This window comes from Rattus norvegicus, chromosome 18 (assembly GCF_021556685.1).
Source record: "Rattus norvegicus strain SHRSP/BbbUtx chromosome 18, alternate assembly SHRSP_T2T, whole genome shotgun sequence".
Classification (NCBI taxonomy): domain Eukaryota; kingdom Metazoa; phylum Chordata; class Mammalia; order Rodentia; family Muridae; genus Rattus; species Rattus norvegicus.
Window position 1 is genome coordinate 2271152 of NC_141551.1, and position 18638 is coordinate 2289789.

The 18638-nt window shown below is 45.3% G+C and overlaps 1 long non-coding RNA gene across 3 annotated transcripts in view; it reads right to left on the reverse strand.

The window, feature by feature from the left end:
- Nucleotides 1-17047, reverse strand: part of LOC147999645 (uncharacterized) — a 31772-nt gene extending 14725 nt beyond the window's left edge. For 2 of the 3 annotated variants that reach the window (XR_015642755.1, XR_015642756.1), the window contains exon 1: nucleotides 16888-17047. This is a non-coding gene — a long non-coding RNA (uncharacterized LOC147999645). Of the gene's footprint in view, nucleotides 1-411; nucleotides 1860-2890; nucleotides 3162-16887 lie in introns of those variants that run through there. The other variant, XR_015642754.1, reaches the window with a different exon arrangement.
- Between the last annotated feature and the right edge of the window lie 1591 nt (nucleotides 17048-18638).

Consider the following 18638-nt stretch of genomic DNA (forward strand, 5'->3'; position numbering starts at 1 on the left):
GTACAGGAAACAGTCACATGCTCTTGCTTCTCACGATCGCTGACTGGTACTGTTGTGTCATGCTTTGTTGTAGTTTGAGCAGGCTCACTGTATAGACCAGGCTGTCCTGGAACATGCTTCAAATTCCTAAATGCTGACCCACCCACACCATGAGTTTCTAACTGTGACCTCAGCTCTGGTTGATATAAAGCTTGACACTGAGCAACAAGGCTGCTCTTTCTAGGCTGTGTCAAACAGCAACATATCAGCATCATCAGACTGGGGTTTGCTTAAAGAAATCAAGACACAAACTTACAACAACAGACCTTTCTGTTAATGAAGAAAAAGGGACAGACTTCTACATACTTTCCCATCTTGCTGCTTTTTATCTTTATGTTATTGTTTCATTAAGTGTGTTAGTTAATTTTTTTTGTCATTGTTGTTGTAAAAGACTCCGTGGCCAAAGCAGCTTATAAGAGGAATTTATTTGGGCTTATGGTTCTAGAGGGTCTGCTATGGTAGTGCAGGAAGCAGAGAGGGCCCACTCAAAATGGTGTGTCCTACTCCTCAACGCCTCCTTTCAGTTACACACTTTCTTCAAAAAGCCCATGTTTCTAAAAACCCCCAAAGAGTTATATCAGTTGGGGACAAAGTATTCAAATGCCCAGACTGTGGGGACATTTCTCCTCCCAAACAGAACATTAAGTTTCTAGGTTAGCACGCAGATGAATGGTTTCTCCATAGCCTCTTATACACATGTGTCATTAGATTTTGTTCCCATTTGCTCCTCTGACCTGCTGTCCTCCCCCTGCCTTCTGGCAGCATCTCCTCCATTTGTTGCATACAGTTAGTACCCTGTAACTTTCTCTTTTTTCTGTGGTTTTTTAAAAAAAGTTTGTTTGTTTGTTTGTTTGTTTATTTTATATAAGTACACTGTGGCTGTCTTCAGACACACCAGAAGAGGGCATCAGATCTCATTATAGATGGTTGTGAGCCACATGTGGTTGCTGGGATTTGAACTCAGGACCTCTGGAAGAGCAGTCAGTGCTCTGAGCCATCTCTCCAGCCCCCACCCTGTAGATTTCTTATCAACATATTCCATTCTTTTTGTTTCCCCTCTTCCTTAAGAGCTCTTCCTCCTGTCTTAAACTCCCTTCTCTAGTTTTGTAACACACACACACATATACATACATATGCATGTATGTGTATATATACATATATGTGTGCGTATACATATGCACATGCTATTTTAAATACAGTTGCAACATATAAGGACACACAGTCTGTGTCTTCTGTATTTGCCTATTTTGCGTGACACATGCATTTCAACTGTATCCACTTTGCTTCAAATGTCACGATTTTGTCTTTCTTTATGGCTGCACAAAATTCCACTGCGTATATGTCTCACATTTCTGGTTTCCATTCATCTGTTGACGGATGTCTAGGTTGGCTCCGTTTTCTGGCTGTTGTGACTAATGTAGCAACGGACGTTAATGCACAAGTCTCTGTGGATGTAGATCCGTAATTCTTTAGGTATATACCCAGGAGAGGAAAGCTGGCTATGCGAGCTGGCTATGCGAGCTGGTTATGCGACAGTTGTGCTTTCAGTGTTTGGAGCAACCTTCCTATTGCTTTCCATCATGGCTGCACATGTTCACTCTCCCACCCGCAGTGACTCAGTGCCCTTCTCCACATCCTCAGGGTATTTGTGAGACTTTCTCTTCTTGACCACAGCCAATCTGACTCTGTGGAGATGAAATCTCAGGGCAGTTTTAATTTCCGGTTCCCAAAGGCTAAGGATGTCAAATCCTTCTCCAACTGTTTACTGGCCGTCAGCTCATCAGCCTTAATGTGGTACATGGAATATTTTCTAAAACACACTGTTTAGTTCAAAGGAAAAAGAAGACACTGATTAGTGGACATAATATGTGATTACTTATGTATTTATTTTGAGATATTATGTATAATAGATATTATGTGTGGGAGCGTATATGTGCGGTTGAGAGGGGAGAGAGGTGCTACTGAGACTATGTAGGTCAAAGAACATTCTTAGAAGTTGGTTCTCTCTATGCCTTGTTTCTGAGGCAGGGTCTCTTGTATTATCTCTGCTACCACCACTGTGCTAAGTACAGGCTGACTTTCTTGTTTTGCCTCTTTTTTAAAAAAATATTTATTTATTTATTACTATAAGTACACCGTAGCTGTCTTCACCAGGCTGGCCTCAAACTCACAGACATCCACCTGCATGTACACCTCCAGGCCAGAAGACGGATCCGATCTCATTACAGATGGTTGTGAGCCACCATGTGGTTGTTGGGAATTGAACTCAGGACCTCTGGAAAACAGTCAGTGCTCTTACCCACTGAGCCATCTCTCCAGCCCTTGTCTTGCCTCTTATCACACTGTAAGAGAGCTTGGGCTGGCATTGTAGAAGTGAGCCACTTCATCTGGCCTAATTAATGTGGGTTCGGAGCTCAAGATCAGGTTCAGGGTTGTGTGGCAAGGGCTTTCACGTTTTGAGTCATCTCGCTGGCCCAGTAAGTGATCTATAGTGTAAAAGCAAGTACCAGATAGTTTTAAAATTAGGCTTATTTTGCTTATCGCATGCTTTCCAACTGTGCATGTGTGAGCATGTATGTTCTGTATGGTTGGATATTTTAGGTAGGAAATACAAGTGCTTGTTAGCTGATGTGGGCTGCTGTTCAAGAACAGGGAAGCAGAGAGGATAGGTTGTAAGAGATAACTTTTAAATGGAACCCTGTTATGTGGATAGCAGCTTTGTAGTGTGTTGACTTGGTTCAGCTCAACCGTATTTCTCAGAATTTTTTTTGCTATGCCTTTCCAGTTAGAGTAGTAGGCCTCCACAGAGATTGCTGGATGAGCTTTGGGAGGTAGAAGCTCTTTTCCTTACCTGCTATTCCAGTGCTGTCAGAAAGCAGCTCTGTTGTCTGAGTTTGCTATGTGGTCCTTTCCCTTTGATAGAAATTCTAGCTTTTCAGCCTGATTGAGTAGTTCTGAGTCTTCTGTTGGGAAGACACCAAGGGCACAGCTCTGAGCCTCCTGCAGCACACGGAAGCCACTGCACAGCACAGACCTTTGTTTCACCATCTTTGATTTTTAAGCAGACGAGGTTTCAGCTTGTCCTTGACGTTCCCCACTTTCTACTTGTCTTCTCTCAGACTCTAGCATCAGATGTTGAGATAATAGCATTACATAGAGTGTTTTATCAGCCTCCGCTGTAAGATCACTACATGCAACAAATCCTTTATTGTATGGACATAACTCTGATGGCTCTTGGAATGAACTCTAATACAGAACTATTAGATTTTTTAAAAAGCATATTCATGCATTATCTATTCAACACTAAGGAAACATTTCAAGCACATATCTTAAAGTTAGACATCAGTACCATTTTTCAGATCACACGGGGGTTAAAGGGAGATGGCAAAAGTGGGGTTCGCCTCTCTGCTGCCCCTCAACCTTCAGCCATTTTTTGAGATTTCCTCTAGTTTTCAGCACACTGGGTATGGTGCACTTGGCTCTGGCTTTGTCATTGTCCTGATTACTGCTCATAGAGGCTCATAGAGGCTGATGGGTAGGTAACATGAGATTTGTTTGTCTGCCACCAAATTTAGGAAAGTTTAGACCACTTCATAGTCACCTATCCTCTTTTGATCTTTAAGAAGATGTATTCATTCATGTGTAAGTGTGTGTATCTGATGTGTGTGGGTTCTGCCATGCAAGTGAAGCCAAAAGAAGGGTTTCAGACTTCCTGGAGCTGGAATTACAGGCCATCCGGAGCAGCCTGATATGAAATGAATTCCAGTAAGCATCATGCTTGTGTGTCTACATCTTCCTGACTAAGCCTGGACCTGGTAGCTTAAGATTTAGTTGAATTGGTTGTAGCCAGTCCTTTAAGGCTTTGCCAGGGTGATCTTTATGGAGTCTCAGCCGAAAGCCTGGGATTTCCAAGCCCTGTCTGCAGCCTCACTGCAGACAACTACTTTTCTCTAGTCTTCAGTGTCTCTACTGGGCTCACAAGCCCCAGAGTTGTCCTTATAACGTCTCTCAGATCTCCCTTGTACACCACAGCATCATTTACAGCTCGAGGATCCAAGGACACCCCTTCTCGCTGTCCTTCATGTTTCTTTGTATTATTTTATCTATATTTAAACAAGTTTATTTAATTAAACAACAGCATGCTTGAGCTAAAAAGAAAATGATTGAAGCTTCATCCCTCCCCCCAGAGTACTACCTGCTCATTTAATTATTTTCAAAGTGACTAGCTTCATTTGATGCCACTATAAACAGAATGTTGGCCTTTTAGTTTTAAAAAACAAAAGTTTAATATTTTTATGTACGTACACCAGGGATGTCCTATACAGTGAAGGACAAGTCTCAGGTTTCTAACAGACAAGGTATTCTCGGTCTGTAATAAAATTCTAGAGTAAAGTAGCACTTTTCTTTTGAGTAACACCTGCCTGCTGCTAGACCATTTCAAGGTGTGTGTGTGTGTGTCTGTGTCTGTGTGTGTATGTGTGTGTATGTGTGTGTGCATGTGTGTGTGTCTGTGTGTGTCTGTGTGTGTGTGTCTGTGTGTGTCTGTGTGTGTGTGTCTGTGTGTGTATGTGTGTGTGTCTGTGTGTGTATGTGTGTGTGTGTGTGTCTATGCCTCTGTCTGTCTGTCTGTCTGCCTCAAGATTGGCTGTCCATCAAACTCTAATGTGAGCTGCCTCATGGACAAACCCTATTGCTCATAATGGGCTTTCATTGGTTTGCTAAGGGGCATTTGATTCTCAACTCTAAACAGCACGACAGAACCATCCTGCCCTACAGCCTTCAAATTAATGTGGCCCTTGTTCTCAGTCTTGTGTTGGCCATGGTGCGCCCCAGAGTTACCTCAGCTGCTGCTTCACAAAAGAGGCACCAAGTCACCTCTGCAGGAGCCTTCGTGATCTTCCTCTTCCTTCCTTCCTTCCTTCCTTCCTTTCTTCCTCCCTTTCTTTCTTACTTCCTTGTTTCCTTCCTTCCTTCTTTTCTCTCTCCCCTCTTTCCTTCTTTCATTCCTTTTTTTTTTTTTTTTTGGTATGTGTGTGAGAGAAACAGTCTCTCTATGTAGTCCTGGTTGTTCCTAGAACTCTCTATGTAGACCAGGCTGCCTCAAACTCTCAGAGAACCTCCTCCTGTCTCTGTATCTCCAGTGCTGGGATTAAAAGTATACACCACTACACCCAGCTTCTGTTATTTCCTGAACAATTGTATTCTTTTCATTTTCTCTGTTAATCTATTTCTGGAACTTCTTTTGGGGATAGAACTTTCTGGATAGAGCCTTTTTTGTTTGGCTTCTCCAGAGAACGAATTTTCACAGGTTTGCACTCCGAACAGATAGCTTCCTCTCCCTTATTTTCCCATAAGGACTGTGGCTGCTGCCTTAGCAGCCTTGCCCTCCAAGCTGTTGCTGTTTCTGTCTCTCTGAAGGATGGCTTCGTCTCTGTGTCCCAGCCCCAGAACACTGATGAACGTGGGGCTCACCTTGCACACTTCCCTTCTCCTAGGGACCACATCCTTGTGGATTGTCTGATGCCTAAGATGAGTCACTTCATAATTTTGTTTATATTTGCAATTGTTTTAAGATTATGGAGTAATCGGTGGTGGCTGAAGTGAAACTCCATGCACTCGTGTTCCTAAGTAAAATCGATATCATTAACTCCTCTGGTTTAGACACCCTTGACTTATTTTCCTAGCTCATCCAGACTCCCCTTTCCCTCTTTATTGCCATAGCATAATCAAATCTCTATTGTGAGGACGGTGGGTAGATTTTTGTTGTTATGGATACATAACTCTGACTCACTGATAATTGAAACTGTGCTCTCTGACACATCCCCATCTCTGCCCATGGCTCTCCTGGAGTGAACGTCTGCTTCATGTCTTTGAATGCCTCTGTTTCCCTTCTCCCACCTCACAAGCCTGACTTGTAAGTGTGGCTGTCCCTCTAGCGGTGGGTGTGGCAGCCTGGTCAGATGGTTGCTCAGTTGTATGGGTTTCTGGACAACGGCATCTTCTCATCGTGAGTATCCTGGGGATTTCTTTCCTTCTCTGCCAAAGCCTCTCTTCAGGGACCACACTGTGCTCCTTTGGCTTATTTCCTTCTGTACATGTACATGTAATATCATACATGTAAAGGCCAGAGGACAGTTTGCGGGAGTCAGGTCTCTCTTTCCACCACAAAGTCCTGGTGGTGGAACTTAGGACCTTGGGTTTGTGTTCCGTGTTTTACCCAATGAGCCATCTCCAGACAGACTTACCTCTTCACTTTCGTGGCACATACACTTAGTACCTTTCTGAGAAAGAGTGCACAGTATATCTAAAATATATCTTTATTTTACTCTCTTCTTTATAAAACATTCATTGCCAGCATGTCTGTCAGTGTATTACCTACAAAGAGGCCTGGTGCCAGTAGAGGCCAGGAAAGGGAGTCAGATCCCTGGAACTGGAACTACAGATGGTTGCTGTGAATGGAACCTGGCTCCCACTCTTAATTTTGGAGCCATCTTAACAGGCCCCTGTTTCACGCCCTTGGTAAACAGTTAACTGGGTATAGAATTCTAGGTGTAAAAGTGTATACTCAGAGTTCTGAATAAGTTGCTTTATTGCCTTTTAGCATTCAAAAGTGCCACTGAAAGCTGGGTGTGGCAGCGCACATCTCTAAGCCCAGCACTTGGGAAGCAGAGGCAGGTGGATCTCTATGAATTTGAGGCGATCCTCAAGTCAATAACAGAGCCCGTTTTAGGACAGCTGAGACAACACAAAGAAACCCTGAAACCCTGTCTTGAAAAAAAAATGTGTGTGTGTGTGTATACATATACATATGTATATATATGTATATATGAAACTGAAAATGTTTCATTCACATACATAGTCCTATAAATATCATCTACATTTCATCTCTAGAAGTTAAAAACTCTCTTCCTCATTCAGTCTAGGAACTGATGTGTCTAGATGAGGGTCAGTCTTTGTGGCTGAACTCGGCCTTCAAACCCAAGCCTTGGGTCCTTCAAGGCTTCTTGTATTATTTCATGAATAACTCTCTTCTGTTTCCTTTTCTGCTTTTACCTATTTCTGGGATTTTTGTAGATTGTTTTTCTGGATCAAGCTTCTATCACATGACTTCTCTAGAAAACAAATGTGATCCTGTGAAGTAACACGGCTAGGGTGTGAGAACTTGCCTGATGGCTTCTGAGGCGACCGATGGCCCTGCTTTAGCGCTCTCACGCCTGCCTTCCTCACTGGTTGCTGACTCTGCTACCTTAGTGTTTCTGGAATTTTACCAACACAGATTGCTTGCCATCCACACGCACACACTGCAGCACCTGCTCGCCTCCTCTTGTGCTTAGTCCTTGACTCTGCTTTCTTTTCTTGTTTGGTTTTTAGGATCTTCCACTTTCATTGAACTTTCTGACTTATGCTAATTTTTCTTTTCTTCATTTAGGGATTTTTATCTATATTAAACGGGAGTGTCTTTATGCAGACTTTTTTTTCTTTTGGAGCTAATGCTATAGCATTTAGTTTATTTTCTGAAAGTTTTGAAGAGAAAATTACAATGCAGATAGATGGTGCATATATTTCATATGATATTGATATAATTTTTAACCAGAAAAAATGCAAAGAATTCATTCAATGTATTAGAATGATACTGTTAGGAGAGCAAAACAAATAACTTCAGGGTTGAAAAGTGATTATGTAGACATCTTAAAAAATTATTATAAAGATTTATCTTTACGTGTACATGTTTTACATGTATGAGTATATGCCATATGTGTGCAGTTGAGGCCAGAAGAGGGCACTGCATCCCCTGGTGTTGGACTTACAGGCCATTGAGTGTCTCCTGACGTGAGTGCTGGGAATTGAACTCGGATCTTCTGAAAGATCAGAAGTGCGCTTAATCATGGAGGCATTTCTTCAACCCCATAAGAAAAACTTTTTTTTTTCTGATCTATAAATTTCTGCCTCAGTCTCCCTCTTTTCCCTTTCTTTTTCTCTTGGATCAAATTATTCCTTCTCTTCTCCACTGTCCGTGAAGGGCTACGCTCACAGTACTGCCAGTCTGCGTTCACACCAGGTAAGCATGTATAGAACAACAGGAACAAAATCCCCAAAAGCTGGAGAGATGACCCAGAGGTTAAGAGCAATGGCTGCTCTTTCAGAGGACCCAGGTCAAATGCCAGCACCTATGTAAGCTCCCAGGCATCAGAGCTCCTGTCTAGGATCTACTGTTCCCATCTGTTCTCTGCTGCCACTAGAGATACATGTGGTGAATGGACAGACACTCATGCAGGTGAAACAGCTATACGAAACAGCCACAAACCTTAAAAGTTTTTTTTAATTAAAAGAAAATCCCCAAACAAAACCATGACACCCCCTCCCAACAAAATTTTCTAGCAAAACCAAGCAAATAAACATTCAATTAGAGAGATGTTCATTACGGAGGGAAGTGGTACATGTCTGTAGTCCTAGCCTCTTGGAGGCTGAGGCAGGAAAATGGCTTGAGTTCAAGACTGGTCTGGGGGACAGAATGAGACTGTGTCAATGAAGGAAACAGTGAAATAAACATTGTGGATGGAATAAACGTGGTGTGATGAAAATAGGGAGGGGTTTTAGCTAGGAAGACCAAAGAAGGCAGTGCGTTGACCCTCAGACTTGGAAGGAGTTGGCCTTTGAATAGGAAAGTGTTAATGGAGCCGAGAGGAAGCTGGGGCGCAGCAGACAGGGAGCTCTGGAGTGCCTGGGAGATAGTGCAGTCCTGCTCAGGTCACGTGCTGGTGATTTTGACTGTGAGAATGCAGGTGAGTAGACAGTCAAGATTTATCTTAGAGGTCAACAGATTGGCGTTTGTGGTGAGTGTGAGGGGCATAGTCACAGTGGCCCTCACTAACAGCTGAGTGCTGGGCTTAAGAAGCACTCAGAAATGACTGTCTCAGGATAAATCCCCCACACACCTGAGCAAACAACAAGAATTCTCTGAGGTTCTCAGACCAGAAATGGGAGTTTTGAAAAATGACCTACATTTATTTCACAGCGTTGCTTTCAGGTCATAGGAAAAGGATGGCGTACGGTGACAGACAATGACAATGATATCTGGCCTGCCTTGGGCCAGGAACAAGGACCCTTCTGAGAGGTCAAATAGTTTGCCTTAAATGACACAGGTATTAAGAGACAAGACTGAACTCCTTCTAGACAGCCTAGGTCACCATCTTTGTCTGCCATGATTTTATTTAATTAGCTACAAATGTTGGCTCATGTGCCTGCCTAGAAATTGTCTCTGGACATTCTTTCCAGGTATGGAGTTCAAGTTCAATGAGTATTTGACAAAAAGGTTTAGTTTCTCTGTGTGTCTATATGTCTCGCTCAGTCTGTCTGTTTCTGTGTCTCTGTGTATGTCTCTCTGTCTCTCTGTCTCTCCCTTCCTCCCTCCCTCCCTCCCTCTCTCCCTCCAGGATCTTGCCATTGTAGACTAAACTGGCCAGGTTCTCTTTCTGTAGCCCTGGCTGATCTTGAAGGCAAGGCGATCTTCCTGCTTCAGCCTCTAAATGGCTGAGATTACAGTCATAGGCCACTGTACTTGGTTAAAATGCTAGAACTCACATTAAGAACAACCATTGCCATCAACTTGCAGAATAATGAAAGCCTCCTGAGCCTGGCCAGCCTAAGAAATGAGGCTTGGCCCTGTTGAAGGCCAGAGGGTGGCTATGCTGGCCGCTTACCTCATCTGGGGGACTTTAGCTCAGACACTCCTCCTTGCCTGGGAGGAGGATGAGTCACTTCCAGGTCTTCCTGCTGGGAGCTAATAATTAACTGTCCCCATTTCTGCCCCACCTGGGACTCAGCTACCTCTCATCTCAGACAGGGACAGTTTGGGGCACCACCAACCTTGGAGATGGCAAGGCTATACGTTTTTAATTACAGGGTGATACCCTTATCTCTGGTTGGTCTTTTCTCCATTAATTTACACCTCTTATCTTTTGCCATCTAGTGTCTCCTTGCAATGAGCTGTCTCCTGGCCAGTGTGCCTGCCTGCGCTCTGTTCAGGCGCCCTGTCCCTGGGCTGACCCCTCAGAGGGTCTCATTTGTCTCCCTGCGGCCCTCCTCATGCCTGACCCTGTCCAGACTCTCTTTGATCTGTCCCTTGCTCCCCTCTGCCTTCACCTAGAATTCTTTCTCCTTTTCAGGCTGGGTCCCAGCCCATTCCAGGAATTCTCCTGACTCTAGGAGACAGTGTTTCTTGGAGTCAGACCCTTTTGTCCTTCCAAAGGGACAGGAAGGCAAGAAGTGGAAGTGACCACTTATGTCGTTAGAGGACTCGGCCTTGAGCACGCAGAATGTGCCCCCTGTACTTCCAGTCAAAAGAAAGAGGGAGCTGAGGTGGAGAAGCAGGAAGTGAGGGGCCTTGTTGGCCGATGTACCTCATTTCTGCAAGCACGTAGGGGTGAGGCACCTACTGTGTGCAATGTGTATGTGGGCTGGAGCTGGGTTACAAAGCTGGCTATCTGTGTTAATGATGGAGCAGACCCTCTGGAGCCCAGGACACCAGAAAGGGAGGAAACAGGAGAAGGAATCTGGAGCTGTCTGTGCCATGTGTGAGGCGGGAAGGAGACAGAGGCCGGAGGCCTGGTTCTGGTCAGAACAAATGACCACTTTTCCTGGCTTTGGCTCCAAGCTGGCTTCATACTCTCCCGCCACAGTTTCCAGATTGCTTTTGAGTACAAACTGCAAGATTACTGGGACCTCTGTGCCTTGGTGTCTCTTCAGGCTGGAGTTTCCCTAAATGCCAGTACTGCTCTGCCTCTGGGCGCTCTGCCACCCACAGCAAATAGAAAAAGAGTGTGTGTCCTTACTGTTGCCTTCTGTGTTTGCTGAGGCTTGTAGGGGTGGCAGTAGGGAGGAGCAGAAACACCTGCTCCAGGGAGGACGCTTGGAGCTCAGACTGAGTCACCCAGGTGGCCTGGAAAGACCCTTTCCAGGTGTGAGGAAAGCCAGGCGCTGCAGCCTTTCGAGATTCAGTTCTAATTTTTAAGGGAAAATTTAAGACTGAAAAGCAAACCCTAAACCAGGCCACCTGGCATCTGTGTGTGCCCTGGAGGAGGTCAGTGCACCTGAAGAACATGGAGAGGTGCACGCTTAAGGAAAGACCTTGAGTTTGGCTCTGTGTGAGCTGGAGGTCATAGGAAGGGCTTGAGAAGAGGAAAACATAGTCTAAGTTAATTAACACACACACACGGAGACATACACACACAGACACACACACACAGACACACACAGACACATACACAGACACACACACATACACATACACATACACACACACAGACACACACACACAGACACATACACAGACACACACACGCAGACACACACACACAGAACACACACACAGACACACACACAGACACAAACACAGACACACACACAGACACAAACACAGACACACACACAGACACACACACAGAGACATACACACACAGACACACACACATACACATACACAGACACACACACAGACACACACAGAGACACATACACAGACACACACATGCAGACACACACACACATAACGCACACACAGACACACATACACAGACACACACACACAGACACACACACAGACACACACACAGACACACACACAGAGACATACACACACAGACACAAACACAGACACATACACAGACACACACACACAGAGACATACACACACAGACACACACACAGACACATACACAGACACACACACACAGACACATACACAGACACATACACAGACACACACACGCAGACACACACACACAGAACACACACACAGACACACACACACAGACACACACACAGACACAAACACAGACACACACACAGACACATACACAGACACACACATGCAGACACACACACACATAATGCACACACAGACACACACACAGACACACACACACAGACACACACACACATAACGCACACACAGACACACACACAGACACACACACACAGACACACACACAGACACACACACAGACACACACACAGAGACATACACACACAGACACAAACACAGACACATACACAGACACACACACACAGAGACATACACACACAGACACACACACAGACACATACACAGACACACACACAGACACATACACAGACACATACACAGACACACACACACAGACACATACACAGACACACACATGCAGACACACACACAGACACACACACAGAGACATACACACACAGACATACACATGCAGACACACACACGCATAACACACACAGACATACACACACAGACACACACACATGCAGACACACACACAGACACATACACAGACACATACACAGACACACACACATACCACACACACATACCACACACACACACACAGACACACACACACAGACACACACACATGCAGACACACACACATGCAGACACACACACACAGACACACACACACAGACACACACACACAGACAGACATACACACACACAGACACACACACACACACACACACACACACACACACACATGGGTGTGCGCACAAGCCCTGCAGTTCCCACCAGCAATAAATAGATAAACAGAAGGAATGTAGAAGGAAGAAAGGAGAACAGGAAACAAGGAAAAGACAGATCAAGGTCCCGAATGCTGGAGAATGAACGGACTGAGGGGATCTGGGTGTGACAGGCTGCATCATGACCACACAGGGTGGTGGGGGCAAAGGAGACACTGGGATGCTATCAGACTCTGACCTGTCTTAAAGGTAGAGCCGAGAGGCTTTTCTGTGGACTCACGAGAAAACAGCACTGAGGGCCTGGGCCTGAACGACTGGACCACGGGGCTGTTTACTAAGAAGGCGAAGACCTCCCCCACCTGGCCTGTATTCCCTTGGATGGTAGAATGGAAAGAAGGCCACCTTTGGTGTCTGTCACTAGGCCTTTCACTTTGCCCATCACACTATGGACACCATGGGAAAAGAAGACGATGACGTGGCCGGCCAGGCCCTGGGCTTCAGAGGGCCGAGAAGCCCCCTGCGGACACTGGGCAGAGGCAATACTGGAGTCACCATGAGCATCAAGAGCATTGGTGACTCTGTTGATGCTCTGCTTGGTGTTTGCTCTCTCCAGCTTCACGTGAAGGTGAAAACGGCTGGAGAGGTAACTCAGAAGTTTAGAGCACTGGCTGCTCTTCCAGAGGTCTCGAGTTCAGTTCCACAGGGCAGCTCACAAGCTCCTGGAACTGTAGTCCTGCAGGATCCACGTCCTCTGTGTACACCCAGACAAAACATCCATGTACATAAGCACACAATCGATCTTAAAAGTCGTGAGACGTTCCTGCCTGCAGCAGCATGCAACTGAGCTGTGTGAGGATAAGCGCAGTGCTCGATGGGCCTTTTCAAGGACGCTGTAAGACAGGGGCCACTTGAATGTAACACATTATCGTTCCAGGGTAAGCGTCCCTTAGCCAGTCTCACATTTAAAACTGTGGTAGCCATTGAAATCTGCTTCAGGACAAGGCTAGCAAAGAGAAGGCACATCAGCCTTCAGACACGTGACCAATGAAAGAGTCTCCCAGGTTATCTTTTTGAAGTGATTTATTAAATATAAGCTGGGCCTTGTGGCACACATCCATAACCCCAGAACTAGGAAGGTGAAGATGGGAGGATTGGTGTGTATGGGCTCCACCTGAGTTCAAGGTCAGACTGGGGTATAGAATCAACTCTACCTCTTCCACATATGAAATCTACTAATGTTATTTTTACTGCTGCTGTCAATATCAGCGGCCGAGAAAAGGTGCTATAAATTGGAACTTTGGAAGCAAATTTGTTTGTTTTTACATAGCTCTGGCTATCCTGACACTCACCCTGTAGACCAGTCTACCCTCGAACTCTCAGAGATCTGCCTGCCTCTTCCTCCCAAGTGCTGGGAGTAAAAGAGTGCGCTTCTGTGTTTGGATGTTGGAAGCAATTTTCAAAAATTACAACCTAATGTTAATGGAAAGAGGATGTGTGTGTGTGTGTGTGTGTGTGTGTGTGTGTGTGTGTGTGTGTGTGTGTGTGTGTAAACATAAATATAAAGTGTTTCAACCCACAATAATCAGTGTCAGGGTAAAGGAGAACAGGGCTGAACATGGACAGTTCCTGAGATGGGGAGCTGATGCCACTGCAGTGTCGTCATGACGACAACAATGACAACATCAGCACCTGTACCAAGATTGTTCTGAACACCAACCACAGACAGCAAAGAAGTCTGTGCACTCCCGGTTTCCGAGCAGGCACTTGTGTGCCAACAATTACAAACAGATGCTACTGGGTACATATTTTAAAAAATCACATAGGAGATTCAACTGGCAAAACTACACTTAGAGTACATTCTAATTGGCTGATGGAGAAGCCAATGAAATGAATTCATATTTTGGCCTAGTGTTTTTGCTTTTCTCTTTAAGATGGGCTCATGTAGCCCAGGCTAGCATTAAACTCTGTATGCTCTGTATGAAGCTGAAGATAACTTTGAACTTCTCATCCTCCTGCCTCCACTTATAGGTATGGTGATCATGCCCAGCTGACTTGTCTCATAAAAATGTAATGTGTTTTTTGTCTATAAAAATGTAATGTGTGTGTGTGTGTGTGTGTGTGTGTGTGTGTGTGTGTGTATGTGTGAAGGGCAGGAGGGTATATACTTGAGTGCAGGGATGTGTGGAGGCAACAAGAGGGAATCAGAGCCCCTGGAGGCTTGAGTTTCTGGCAGTTGTGACCTAGGTGTTGAAAATTGAACAACATCCTCTTAAAAAACAGTGTATGTTCTAAATCACGAGGCCATCTCCCCAGCCCCATTTCTCACTCCTTAAACAGGCATGAACCCTTTAAACCAGTGAAGCCCTCAGAGGGTTCCCAGGCAGGTGAGGAGAATGGAAGGGATCTATTAGAGTTTTCAGGGTATAAGAGATAGAATTGATTAGACACAGGGGATCTTTCAATGTTGAAGGGCTTCACACATACCAGGCAAGCATTGTATACAGAGCTCCACCCAGAATCTTTGTTTTGAGACAAGATCTTGCTATATTACAGGCCTCAAACTCATGGGCTTAAGTGATTCAAGACAGAACATTTCAAAGTATGTTACACACACACAGACACACACACACACACACACACACACACACACAGAGAGAGAGAGAGAGAGAGAGAGAGAGAGAGAGAGAGAGAGAGAGAGAGAGAAGAGGAAAAGGCTGGGTTGGGGAGATGATTTAGGCAGCTAAGAGCTCTGGCTGCCTTGCAGAGGATCTGGATTTGGTTCCCAGCACCCACATTGCTTGAAACCAATTGTAACTCCAGTTCTAGTTATACAAGCCTCCCTGCTGGCACCTAGGCCACCAAGCATGCTTGTAGTGCACAAGTGTATATGCATTCACAAATACATATACAGCAAAATAAAAACTTTTAGAGGAAAAAGGAAAAGACAGCTGGGGTATAGACTGGTTAGTAGCATGGTCGCACACACAAAGATGTGAGTTTGAATCCTCAGCTCAGACACAGTGCCACTCGCCTGACTCCCTTGGAGCCTGGAGGCAGAAGGATCAGACATTTAAGGTGATTCTCAGATACATAGTGTGTTTGAGGCTACACAAGACTCCATAAAAATAGGAAGGAAAGAAGGAAGACTGGGTTGCGTGAGAAGTCTAACTGAGCTAAGGTGATAAAAATGAAATATTTAAGATCTAGAGCCCTGTCCACCCTACCTGGGGCTCTCCAGGCCTCTGAATTCTCACACTTCTGAGCTTCTGGGGGCCAAATGGTGTCTATAAAGCTCTGGACCTGTATCTCATTTTTTAATCTTCATTCTTTCAGTATCTCTCTTCTAGGCCGTTAACTAAACTACAACAAGCTCGTTCTTTGGGAAGAACAGGCCTCCTCCTTCCCGTGCCCCAGCCCCTATAACAGATTTTGCTTTCTAGCTGGATAAATGTCTGTTGGAGGAGATGGTGTTAGTTTCAGGAAGAATCGAGTTTGCTGAGAGGCTGGACCACCTGGGCTCCTACTATCTTTTGGCACGACTCCTGCCAGAGCACCAGGCTGGCTCTGCCTTCATTACCCTGCAGGTGCCAGGCTGGCTGCCTTCCTCCCTAAAGGAATGCTGTGACTGGTTTGGCAAGCATGCAGCGGGGGCCTTGCCCGAAGGCCACAGACCCATGAAGCACAGCAGATAGCCCTGAAGCAGCATTTCCCAAGGTTTAGCTGCTCTAATTATTCCTTCCCTAGACCCTGCAAACCTTGGACTAGAAACTGAAGTCAAGGGAGGGGGTGAGGAAGGAAGGGCAGAGGGGAAGGAAAAGAGCTAGCAGGCTGAACAAGGTCACCCATCTGCTACCGCTTTCCACACTCTCTTATCTGTGAGTCCGCAGGCACGAAGGTCCTCTCCTTTCTTAAAAACACGTGAATCACTGAGAGTGATAAAAGTAATTCAATTTTGGCCTTCTGTCTCAGACATAACAGAGCTTGGCTTGATATTAAGACTGCCTGGGTGGCAGGAGCTTCTCCCATTCCTATGGCCCCAGAGTATGACAGGAGCTCTCTTGCTGGTAGAGAGGTCACTGAAGCAAGCTACCAACTGCCAAGGCTGTCATTCTTGTAGGTAGCTCAGAATCTGTTTCCTGGACAGATGAGCAATAGGCTGGTCAGTGTCTATTCTTTGACAGGACTATGACAATGTCTTGTCATTTCATGCCTCTGCAGGAGATGAACTGGTCAGGGTTCCCAAGCCAGGAAGCTAGATGGCTTCAGAGGACGTACCAGCTCAGTGGCAGTCCTCTGTGCCGCCATAGGACCCATGAAAAGATGGCAGGAAATGGATGGTAGCCCTACCTTAGTGGAGGTGCTCCTTGCTGCGAAGGGGACAGCTTGGTTCCTCTGGATCAAGCAGAAGCCAGGGGTGACCAGTCTCATGCAAACCAGAGCCTCAATTTTGGTGACAGTGAAGTGGAAGTTCAGCACAGTGTCCTGTGTGGTGCTGGAGGGAATGGATGATGGGCTGGGTCAGGTTCCAGCACTTGCTTGGCACTCAGCTGGTGCTCTAATTATGACTGTCAATCATTCCCAAAGAACCCCACTGTATAAATATTCATGCAACCACCAAAGCCACAGCCGGGAAACCAAAGCAAAACAGAAAAGCCAGGGCAAGGCTGGCCTGTAAATTCTTTCAGAGCGTTTTAGAAACACAAGTGGAAGCTTAGCAGGTGCTATTGTTTTCTGTTTCCTGTCTAGCAATCTACCTGGAGATCATTGCAAATCAATGACTTTATACCTGCTTCACTAAAAAAACATTGGTATGGATCTGGATGTGATATTACACATATGTAATCATAACATTGAGAGGGTGGAGGCAGGAGGATCACCGAAAAGGGAGGGCATGCCAGAGAGATGGACAGCAGCAGTTAAGAACACCATTTGCTCTTCCAGAGGCTCAGGGTTTGAATCCCAGCATTCACGTGGTTATATAGTGAGTTTCAGGCCACCCCAAACTATCTCATAGCCTCTCTCAATCAATCAATCAATCAATCAATCAATCAATCAATCAATCCTATATGAGAGTCTATATTAGTCAGGGTTCTCTAGAGTTACAGAACTTATGCAATATCTCTATATATTAAGGGAACTTATTGGAATGACTTACAGTCTACTGTCCAACTAACCCAACAATGGGGAGCTGTGAGTAGGAAGTCCAGGAGTCTAACCTCAGTCCCACGGGGCTCAGTGTTTCAGTTGGTCTTCTGTATAAGCTGGAATCCTGAAGAAGTAGTTCCAAGAGGTGTGCTGGCAAGTAAGTGCAAGCAGGCAATGAAGAAAGAACCCTTCCTTTCCCACTGTCCTTATGTAGGTATTGCCTAGATTAAAGGTTTGTAACACCATGCCTGAATTTGGAACTTGTCCTGTCACAGGCTGGCCTCTGTCTCCTGGTATTAAAGACGTGCTATTTGCCTGGGCCTAAGCTCTTCATGGCCACTATGCCGCAAGACCTGGATCACAGGTGTGCCCTCCATTTCTGGATTGTAGTTCATTCCAGATGTTGTCAAGTTGACAATCAAGAACAGCCATCACAGTCTCTCTCATCTGGGCATAGCAGACCTGTACAATTGACGTGTATGCAATCTTTTGCTACAGTAGTGTTAAGCTCATGAGGATCCTGTATGTACGTTTCGGGGCACTAGTATCATTTATCTTAAGCGGGCCATCCAACACTTTAAGCAGCGACATGGGCAATAAAACATAGGAGAAAAAAATTAAATTTTGCTGAAAAGGAGAGTCTGTAAAGTCAGTGGGCTAACTCCATGTGAGACCATTTTTCATACAGTCCCATATACACAAATATTTGTCACATATGTACCAAGTGCCAGATATTGTTTATCGCTGAACAAAGCCAACTAAGATGCTTACTCCGTGATACACCAGTAGGAGAAGGTAACTAATGCACACAGCAAAAAGGAAAGTTCTAGTGTGTTGGAGAGTCATAGGGGACAAGCGCTGTAGAGCGTGACATGGGGGCTACAGAATCCAGGACAGATAACAAACTTGAAGTGAAGCTTCCCGATGTACTTGTGGTCTGTGATGGCTAAACA